This window comes from Mus caroli, unplaced genomic scaffold (assembly GCF_978045245.1).
Source record: "Mus caroli unplaced genomic scaffold, Mus_caroli_1 scaffold_5, whole genome shotgun sequence".
Taxonomy (NCBI): domain Eukaryota; kingdom Metazoa; phylum Chordata; class Mammalia; order Rodentia; family Muridae; genus Mus; species Mus caroli.
Genome location: NW_028227260.1, coordinates 100,312,571 through 100,323,153, shown reverse-complemented (window position 1 = coordinate 100,323,153; position 10,583 = coordinate 100,312,571). Strand labels below are relative to the sequence as shown.

Genomic DNA, 10,583 nt, shown 5'->3' with positions numbered 1-10,583 from the left:
CAGGACATTCCTCCCTCTGCCTCTTGTGATTATTTTGTTCTCCTTTTTAAGTGGCATTGAAGCATCCACTCTTGGACCTTCCTTCTTGTTAACCTTCATAAGGTTTGTGAGCTGTATCATGGGTATTCTGAACTTTTTGGCTAATATCCACTTATCAGTGAGTATATAACATGGATGTCCCTTTGGGTTTGAGTTACATCACTCAGGATGATATTTTCTAGTTCCATCCATCTGCCTCCTTTTTAATTTGATTGATATATTATGAATATTAGTAGTGTGGTATCAATAAAGTCTATTACTTTGCGTTACTTAAAACTGACTCAGTTGAGCCAAAGAGATGGCTCAACAGTTATGAGTATCTGCTGCTTTTGTAGAGAAGCCAACTTTGGTTTCCAGCAGCCTTGTTGTATGACTCAGAACTGACAGTTCCAGGGACCCAGTGTTCTCTTCTGGTTTTTCCAGATACCAGGCATGATGTATGTGAATATATGAAGGCATTCGCACATACACATAAAATAAAAAAAATAAATATGTACTTTAAGGAAGAACAAAACTGTCAAGGCCAAAAAGTTATAAATACAATTTCACAAGGTTTGTTTCATAAACGTCTATGTTAAAGAAAGCATCTCATAATAGTAGCCAAAAGTCAGAACCCATTAAAAATGTATTAAATATTTACAAAGAAAGTTAGATCATCTTCTATTTAGCAGAATTTTCTCTGAACTTAGCAAATACTTGCAGCCATGGAGATGGTATTAGCTCACCAGCAACAACAAAAATCCTATGATTCACATAGAAATTATCATGAAAAGTATTGTGTAACAGGAACCTTCTACTCTCTACCTACGGCCTTCTTAGCTCATCTACTGTATTTTTGGTTTATGACAAAACTTAATATGACATACAACATGAAAACTAATGCTTCTATGTCTTGGAACATATACCTTCAGCTGTTACAAGATCCTCCGAGTTCAAATATAAATGTCAAAAAAATGGATGAATCAGCAAATATCTACCCAGTTACATAGGGCAACTGATGAGAGATCTGGCTCCTAGACTAGGAGTTCACTACACTATCAAATAAGCTACCAGTGAGGAAGTGAAAATGGTCTGGGGCTGATAGTAAGGTTATGAACTCTCTTGATTAATTATTTACTATTATATTTTCCAAATATTATGAAAACTACATAGTGATACAATGAAAAATTGTTAATGGAACTCCTAAATTAATATTCAATATTTTATTTTGCCTGCTTTCTTTTGTGTGTTTATTTTTTATAAACTTTTAAAACATGAGTTCCTGCCATCATGACACTTTCTATCTACATCAGTATTTCCACATTTATCTCCTACATCTAAAAATATTTTACTTATTAATCTCTAATACCCTTATCACTCTTAAAATCATTTATGGCTGAGATTTCCAGACTTCTCAGCGAGAGGCTAAGAAACATTGAGTAGCTGCTCAGGATGCATCCTCCTATGTTTTGCTTTCTACTTCTCTCTGGTGTCAGCCTACTCACTGACAATAAAAAAGAAAAAAAAAACAAAAACAAAACAATGGTGAAAGAAACTACTTACTAGAGTGTATGGGAGGTATCAAACCCAGAGTCATCCAGGAAGATGTGAGAAAGCTTATAGGAGACTGTCCTTGAAGCACTACCTTGATAAGAATTCAAATGAGGGCATAAAATCTAAACAGATTCTCAAACTGATGAATTTCCTGCTGATTCTTTTTTTTTTTTTTTTTTTTTTTTTGGTTTTTCGAGACAGGGTTTCTCTGTGTAGCCCTGGCTGTCCTGGAACTCACTTTGTAGACCAGGCTGGCCTCAAACTCAGAAATCCGCCTGCCTCTGCCTCCCGAGTGCTGGGATTAAAGGCGTGCGCCACCACGCCCGGCTTTTCCTGCTGATTCTAATGCCAAGGGAAAGGGGGGTTATGTGACACAGTAGGTAGGAGAACAGGCACTTCAAGAAGATGGAACAGGTGGCTATGCTTTTGGCTCCTGGATAGACATCTTTGGTATGTTCTTTAGAGGAAAGAGCATTAAAATGGTAAAAATGGTATGTGTAGGCTCTCAACAATCATGAAGACTTATATAATAGTACAATAAGAAAATTGTCTCAGCAAAAGAAAGTGATTGGTAACAAAAGTGAAGGTGGAAATGGTAAGAAAGGAAGAGAAGTATTTGTCAGAAATTCAGAGGTACTAACATGCAAATTCATTTATGGCTGAGATTTCCAGACTTCTCAGATTCATCAGATGGGACCAGAAATGGCTCAGTAAAATTGGTCTATGTGCATGGAGTGGCAGAATCATGAAGAACAGACCAGTCCTAATGACAGTTCTAAAAACTGCAATGGAAGAAAGATGGTCTGGGAGAAGAAGATTTTAGAAGTTCATACTGACAAAGGCATGAAAGACAGCCAGAAGATAATATTCCATGGAAAAGGAGACCACAAATCAGGATTAAAGTCAGGAGATATTATTACTGTGCTAGATCAAAATAGCCATGCTGTTTTTACTTGAAGTTGAGAAGACCTTTTCATATATAGGAACTTACAGCTTGTAGAAGCATTCAGTGGCTTCCAGGAGCCAATGTCTGTCATTGAACAGGAAACCATAATCCTCACCTCTAATTCAGATCATAATGTCAAGCACAGAGATACAAAATGTGTGCACAATGAACATATGGCAATATATTGTTAACCACGTGAAGATGGATGCCTAATCACTGACTCTAAGTTAAGCTTTCCTGGAAAGATTTTCTTTGTCTGCTTGAAAAACTCCTTGCAGAGAGGAAAGAAGTAGAAGAGCCTAAAGAAATAGATCATATAGAACTAGTGAACTTTGATCCAAATCAGGAAAAATGGTGCCATTATAAAAGAGAAACATAAAGATGATGATCACCACCCCAGAGGTGTGCTCTGTGTCAAACCCTTTAATGGGGCCAGTGAGTGGCACTTTTTAGGAAGGAGGAAATGTTAGGGAAGTATAAAATCCTATTGTATTGGCTAGTTTTGTGTCAACTTGACACAGCTGGAGTTATCACAGAGAAAGGAGCTTCAGTTGAGGAAATGCCTCCATGAGATACAACTGTCAGGCATTTTCTCAATTAGTGATCAAGGGGGAAAGGCCCCTGTGGGTGGGACCATCTCTGGGCTGGTAGTCTTGGTTCTATAAGAGAGCAGGCTGAGCAAGCCAGGGGAGGCAAGCCAGTAAAGAACATCCCTCCATGGCCTCTGCATCAGCTCCTGCTTTCTGACCTGCTTGAGTTCCAGTCCTGACTTCCTTTGGTGATGAACAGCAGTATGGAAGTGTAAGCCGAATAAACCCTTTCTTCCCCAACTTGCTTCTTGGTCATGATGTTTGTGCAGGAATAGAACCCTGACTAAGACAAATTGGTACCAGCAGAGTGGGGTATTCCTGTGACAACCTGACCATGTTTTGGGGAGGACTGTGGAAGGACTTTGGAACTTTGGGCTTGAAGATCCATTCGTTGTTAAGAGCTCTGTCAGATGTTGTGTAGGAGCTTGGAAGATAATGTTGAGAACAGTGCAGAAGATGGAGGTCTGGTTTGTGAAATTTCAGAGGGAAAATTAAAGACTCTTTTCAGGGCCATTGCTGTTTTGATTGTGAAGATTTTGTAGTTCTGGTTAGCTGGGGCTTAAGAATCAGCTGTGATTAACAAGATACCAGAACTACTAAAGCAAAAACTTTGCATTACTGGGACTATTGATGCTGGTTAGCTGGAGCTAAGAAATTAGCGGTGATTAAGAAGAGACCAGCATCGTTGAGGTGACATCTTCTAGGAAGTGTTTTCTGAAAGCACAAAGAGGCTGTGTTCCAGAGATAGGCAAGGTTGTACTCCTTCTGCAGCGGGACTTGGTAATGTGTAAGGGTCACCCAGGTGGTACTGGTTTTGAAGGCATGAAGGGGTCATGCAGAGCAGCTGAGGCTAAGCACTGTGAGAGGCCATGGAAGGCCATTGGTGAAGGTGCAGCCTCAGTTGTAATTGAAGGCCCAGGACTGAAGGGGTCATGCAGTGTTTTGGAGATGCCAGTACCATGAGATGACCACCAAGAGCAGCAGCAGCAGTGGAGTACAGGCATCTGGAGCCCAGAGGACGACGTGTGTGCTACAAAGGGCATGGCTGGAGAAGTGATCCAAGCCCTTGGAGGAGCCCAGAAGATCGTGAGTTGGATCCCAGACATTGGACGGTTGGAGATTGGTTTTTGCTTTTGATTGTGACTGTGCCCTGATATTTTCCCTCTTGAAGGAAGAAACTGTTTTAGTGGAGCCCACAGTTAAGTGACTTTTAATTGTAAAAAGACTTTGGATTTTTAAAAGAGATGTATATTTTAAAGAGATTGAAATTTTAAGAATATGTAAAGACTGTGGGACATTTAAAGTTATTTAGACCTTGGGGATGAATAAGAATGTAAGGGTTGAGGCTTACTAGTGATGTGTTTGTGTGTCAAGTTGACAAGGGGTCAGTTGTATTGGCTAGTTTTGTGTCAACTTGACACAGCTAGAGTTATCACAGAGAAAGGAGCTTCAGTTGAGGAAATGCCTCCATGAGATACAACTGTCAGGCATTTTCTCAATTAGTGATCAAGGAGGAAAGGCCCCTGTGGGTGGGACCATCTCTGGGCTGGTAGTCTTGGTTCTATAAGAGAGCAGGCTGAGCAAGCCAGGGGAGGCAAGCCAGTAAAGAACATCCCTCCATGGCCTCTGCATCAGCTCCTGCTTTCTGACCTGCTTGAGTTCCAGTCCTGACTTCCTTTGGTGATGAACAGCAGTATGGAAGTGTAAGCCGAATAAACCCTTTCTTCCCCAACTTGCTTCTTGGTCATGATGTTTGTGCAGGAATACAAACCCTGACTAAGACACCTATGCTCACTACTTGGCTAATGTTTTTGTTTTAACACTCAATAGCAGTGTTTTTAAAGTTAGCTGAAGAATATATACAAATATAAAAGCTCAAAAAATACTTTATAATAATCATTGGATAGTGAACTAGTCCACATTCAATTTTATCTAATAACATACTTTGTAATTATATTTTAAACAAAGATCAAATCAAACATGAATTTACTTTTAGATATGGATTTCAAAATAACTTTAGTTTGTATGTTCAAGAGAAAGATAAAAAATGAAAACCTGAAGTTGAAAAATATGTGTGCAGTTAGAAAACAGGGGTATTAGAGGATAAGTTTCTATAAGAGGGTCAAAAATGAGAAGTTACTTAATGGAGTGTCAAGGAAGCAAAAGATGAGAGGTGCACCGCCTGATGAGAGGAAAAAGTCTGAAGGCATCATTTTTTGACAAGTGAAATCCTTTACAGAGGAATTTTGTTAACAGACATCAAACTGTAAGGGGTTGAGCACAAGTGAAGTGTGAAGAATAATCCTTCCATAAGTTTCTCTTTGAAATGGAGTAAACAAACTAGATGGACCACATACTCTCAACTTTTTATCATTGGAAACTAGTTGCATGTCCCCTCTGCTCAGTAGCACTATTACCCCAAGACTGTGTTTTAAAATGTAGTTTCCACTATGGGGCTGCAGACCCCTTCAGCTCCTTGGGTACTTTCTCTAGCTCCTTCAATGGGGACCCTGTGTTTTCTCCAATGGATGGCTGTGAGCATCCACTTCTGTATTTGTCAGGCACTGGCAGAGTCTCCTAGGAGACAGCTATATCAGGCTCCTGTCAGCAAGCACTTGTTGGCATCAGCAATAGTGTCTGGGTTTGGTGGTTGTTTATGGGATGGATCCCCAGGTGGGGCAGTCTTGGGATAGTCTTTCCTTCAGTCTCTGCTCCACACTTTGTCTCTGTAACTCCTTCCATGGGTATTTTGATCCCCCGTCTAAGAAGGATCAAAGTATCCACACTTTGGTCTTCCTTCTTCTTGAGCTTCATGTAGTCTGTGAATTTTATCTTGGGTATTCTGAGTTTCTGGGGTAATATCCACAGATATTACCAGTGAGTACATATCATGTGTGTTCCTTTGTGGATGTTACCTCACTCGGGATGATATCCTCCAGATCCATCCATTTGTCTAAGAATTTCATAAATTCATTGTTTTAATAGTTGTGTAGTACTCAATTATGTAAATGTATCACATTTTCTGTATGCATTCCTCTGTTGAGGGGCATCTGGGTTCTTTCCAGCTTCTGTCTATTATAAATAAGGCTGTTCTGAACATAGTGGAGCATGTGTCCTTATTACAAGTTGGAGCATCTTCTCTGTATATGCTCAGGAGTGGTATTGCTGGGTCTTTCTGTAGTACTATATTCAGTTTTCTGAGGAACTACCAACTGATTTCCAGAGTGGTTGTACCAGCTTGCAAAACAGTACCCCCAGAGCAACCAGGGAGTAAACCACCAATCAAAGAAAACACAGAGTGGGACTCATGGCTCTAGCTGCATATGTAGTAGAGAATGGCCTAGTTAGTCATCAATGGGCGGAGAGGCCCTTGGTCTTGTGAAGGTTCTATGCCCCAGTATAGGAGAATGCCAGGGCCAGGAAGCAGGAGTGGGTGAGTTGGGGAGCAGGGAGAGGGGGGAGGGGATAGGCTATTTTCAGAGGGAAACTAGGAAAGGGGATAACATTTGAACTGTAAATAAAATATCTAAAAAGAGTGAAAATAAAATAAAATAAAATAAAATGTAGTTTCCCAAATCGTTTTTTAAAATAACAGGGGTCGGGATTTTCTGAATCAAGGTTAGCTGCTCATTAAAAGTCTCAAACTCGTAAACAAGGGCTCTCTCAAAGAGAACAGGTGGTAGACATTGAAATAAACCTTGGCAAAAGGGAGGAGACATCTGTTTCTCTAAGGCACATGGGAATAAAGAGACAAAACAGACACTTAGACAAATACTGGCTCCCATAAGCAAGTAAAAGAAAGCTGAAAGAACATTTTTTTCAGAGGAGCTGAAGGTACCAATGTGACAAAAGCAAGGAAGGTAGACAAGCTCTGGAAATCGGAAACACAGAAGGACAACTGTCATGTAAGCTCAAAATACCAAGGCTGCTTATTTCAACTTGATCTCTCTTTATTAGTATTTAATACACTCCAAGAACTCTAACAGACACTTACAAAGACACACATGCCAGGCTGCACCTCTTTTCTGTTAAAAAGTGGAAGCTTCCTGCCATGACATTACATTCCTCTGCACTTCATTCTGATTTTCTGATGTCCTCCTGAACTCCCTTTATGGCCCCAATACTTTTCCTCCAAGGATACCTCGAATCTGTAGGTTAAATACGAGTGCATAGCAGCTTCTATCATCAGTCACCTCTTTGCTCTGGGCAGTTGTGTTCTCTCATATTACATCTAGAAAAGGTTTTCTATCTCCAATCTTCTCTCAAGGCATACACTAGTGTGTGTAATGAAGGGAAACAAATGGACATTTAAACTCAGAATTGTGCCCATTTTCCTCCTAGCTTGTATTGCTCATGTCATCAGTGAAATAGCTATCTATAATTCTCCCAGAATATATATTTGTATCCCAGAAGCTATATATCATTGGGAGCAGAGAGCATCTTCAAATCTTTGAATATGTGAACATGTCTTGAAGACCATAATCACAATAAACTTAATGGCATTACACTGTAGGAAGCTTAATTTTATTTTGCTAGCATTGGCAATTGTTTGTTGCTCTGTGTTGCTAGGAAGCACTCTGAAAGGGAAAGGGGAGAGGGTAAAATCTTTCAGAAAGATGCTGGAACTCAGGTTGGCAACAATGGCTAATGGCCAAGAAACAAGGATACCGGTTATTGTTTTATAAATTATAGTGCATTGCTGCTACCCAAGTCCTTTTCATTGCCACAAAATCATGGGTCAAGCCCATTACCTACACAATGACTTTGTTTGATTGGGTTTGAAGTTGAGATTTTTGTGAAAATTAAAGAAAGGGGACTTAGTTCAACAGCTGGAATGACATGGCACAGAATCAAAACAGGAAGATTATCCATCATGAAAAGTAATTCTGCACGGGTAGAATTGAAGTCTGGAGGTATGAGAGAAAACATTAATAATCCCCTCAAGAATCCATAAAGACATTTGTAAGACTCTCTGGCATATGGTATGTAATGTGAGCTATTTCCATTTCAATTTCAAAGTTAATGTGTCTCAGTTGATGCTGGTTATACATTTATTCAACTGACTGAAGGACATCCCTGCTTAGAGACTTATGGGGTGTCCGCTATAGACAACTGACCTCAAGTTCCCCCTTATACAAAGTCCTAATCTCTCCCAGTTGAAGTTTTTTATATTTAATAATTGCCAAGTAGCACTATTTATCCAGCTGCTCAAATTTCTCTTCCTCACCCCTCTCCCACCATGTTCCATCAATCACCATGGCTTACTATTTCAACATCCATGATATCAAATTTTGCCTCCCACTGTTGACTTCCTTAGTATCAGCTATGAATACTCCCAGCCAAAGCCTCACTAATCCCATGGCTTCCACTCCCATTTTCTCACAGCCCTTACTCTACACACCAGACAAAGCAACAGAGCCAGATCATGTCACACCCCTATACAACATATTTGTAAGATTAAAAAAGGTCCAAGTTTCTTATGTCTTTCATGACCTAGCTCCTGCTGGCCTTCATCACAGTACTTTCTCTCATTTGAATTTTCCATTTCAGTCTCCAAAAACTACTTTTCTTTCTCAGACTACTTCAAGCTATCCCTTTTATATTTTGAAATATACAAAATTTTCAGTTATAACTTAATTGCCATTTTTTTTAGAAAGGATAACCATACTTTCCAGCTCTCTGAGTTATGTGGCTATCCTGTAGCTTTTCTTGGCATCTATTTATTCTGTTATCATATTGCTTTTTATGCTCCTTAAATTGTCAGTTTCTCTCTCTCTCAGGTTCTCAGCTATATCATCCTATCACCCAGCACAGAACCTGCTTTACATATAGGGTTAAATAAATATTTATTTCCTAAGTTAAATGCTATGCATGAAATGTTTTTTATTAGTTGCATTATTTCAACTTCATTACCTTGTAAGCAATATATTATCACCTTGAACCAAAACTTTATGATATTTTCCCATTTAAATTCAACATAGAACATGTTCAGCATGTCAAGTTTTATTTAATTTTAGTAAGACCTAAATAAAGTATTCTAAATGCCAAGTTTTAGACACTCATGGAAGAAATTCAGCATACAAATCTCTTTAAAAGCAGTATAATAATAATTGTCCCAGAAAAGGTCACTTTGTTAGTTGTCCTTTAATAAATATAGGACATTCTGCTTTGCACAGTACAATATTTTACATTCATAAATGTTGTGCTAAAGTCCCAGAAATACTTAATACTCTTAAGTGGATTAAACATGCCTCCTATGATCTGATTTATATGGTGAATATGCCAAGCAAATCCTTTCTCTACAGAGAGAAAAGATTGTAAACTTCAGTTGAACTCTGATAAAATTATCATATATACCTACCTAGTGGATAATGAATTAATAAAAATTTGCTTTAAGCTTTTCTTATGATATCACCAGCCAATGTTTGTAGATATGTTAAATGTAACAGATATATCCTGAAACCATACAGCTTCCTAAGTCGTTCACTAGATATTTGTGTTTAGAAAACCAGAAGCATATTAAGTGCAAAGGAGTTGATTTAGAAGGTATGTTAAAACATCTTAAATTTTAAGGCTAAATCAGTATCATTTTATAATAATCAGATGCTAAAATGAAACTCTTCAACAGTGACTTACCTAAAACATTATTACAATTTTTTTTGTCTTTTCACTTTTTTAAATTTAGAAACCAAATTTTTCTCACATGACTCACAATAATTTAGACTTCTCAACCAATTTTAAACTATTGTATGTTTCTATCCCTGATAGTGAATTAAACTCTTTGCACTAGATCAGTCTCTAACATATCAAAAATACTAAATGGATCCCCAACCCATGATGTCACTAGTTTTAGCCCAGTCTTTCATTCCAGAAGAAAGAATTTGTTTCATTTTAGAAATCTGGGGTTTTTATCTTACAGTTTATGCATTATCTTGCCTGGACCTTCCCTGACACAAATGGTCATGGCTAGAAATGAAGGTCAAGAACCCAGAACTGGAGTGACTGACATTCCATAGCATAGTCCCACCATAATACAACAACATGTTTGGCACTCTTTGATTTGTCTTCCAAGTCTTGGTACCCTGTGATAATGGATTTTATGATCAAACCTACTCTAGAATATGAAAAGAAATGAAAGAAATACCCAGCACTGATAATATCAACAACTCCAGACCAAATCTGTTCATTCTTTCCTCTCTAAAATACAAATTTTTAACATTCTTGGTTATAATTTTCCAAAGTACAAACATCAATTAGTAATCTAAAAGATGGTTTTCAGAGTATGAGGGAAGGAAGTATAGAGAGAATTGCAAGCAAAAGGGAAAGCAGGAAACAATTAAGTGTAATCAATAAGAACAGTGGTTTCTTTAAATGACTACAGCAAGATAGAGAAAGAGTTTTCCAAGACAGGTACCAGAATTCAGAGTGATATGGCCTTTGGGTATGACTTGTCCCATCACCCCTTTCACAGTCCC

The 10,583-nt window shown here is 38.4% G+C and overlaps 1 pseudogene; it reads left to right on the top strand.

Annotated features, from left to right (window-relative positions):
• Nucleotides 1-1,560: 1,560 nt before the first annotated feature.
• LOC110286233 (dnaJ homolog subfamily A member 1 pseudogene) lies at nt 1,561-2,988 on the top strand (annotated as a pseudogene).
• Nucleotides 2,989-10,583: the final 7,595 nt, after the last annotated feature.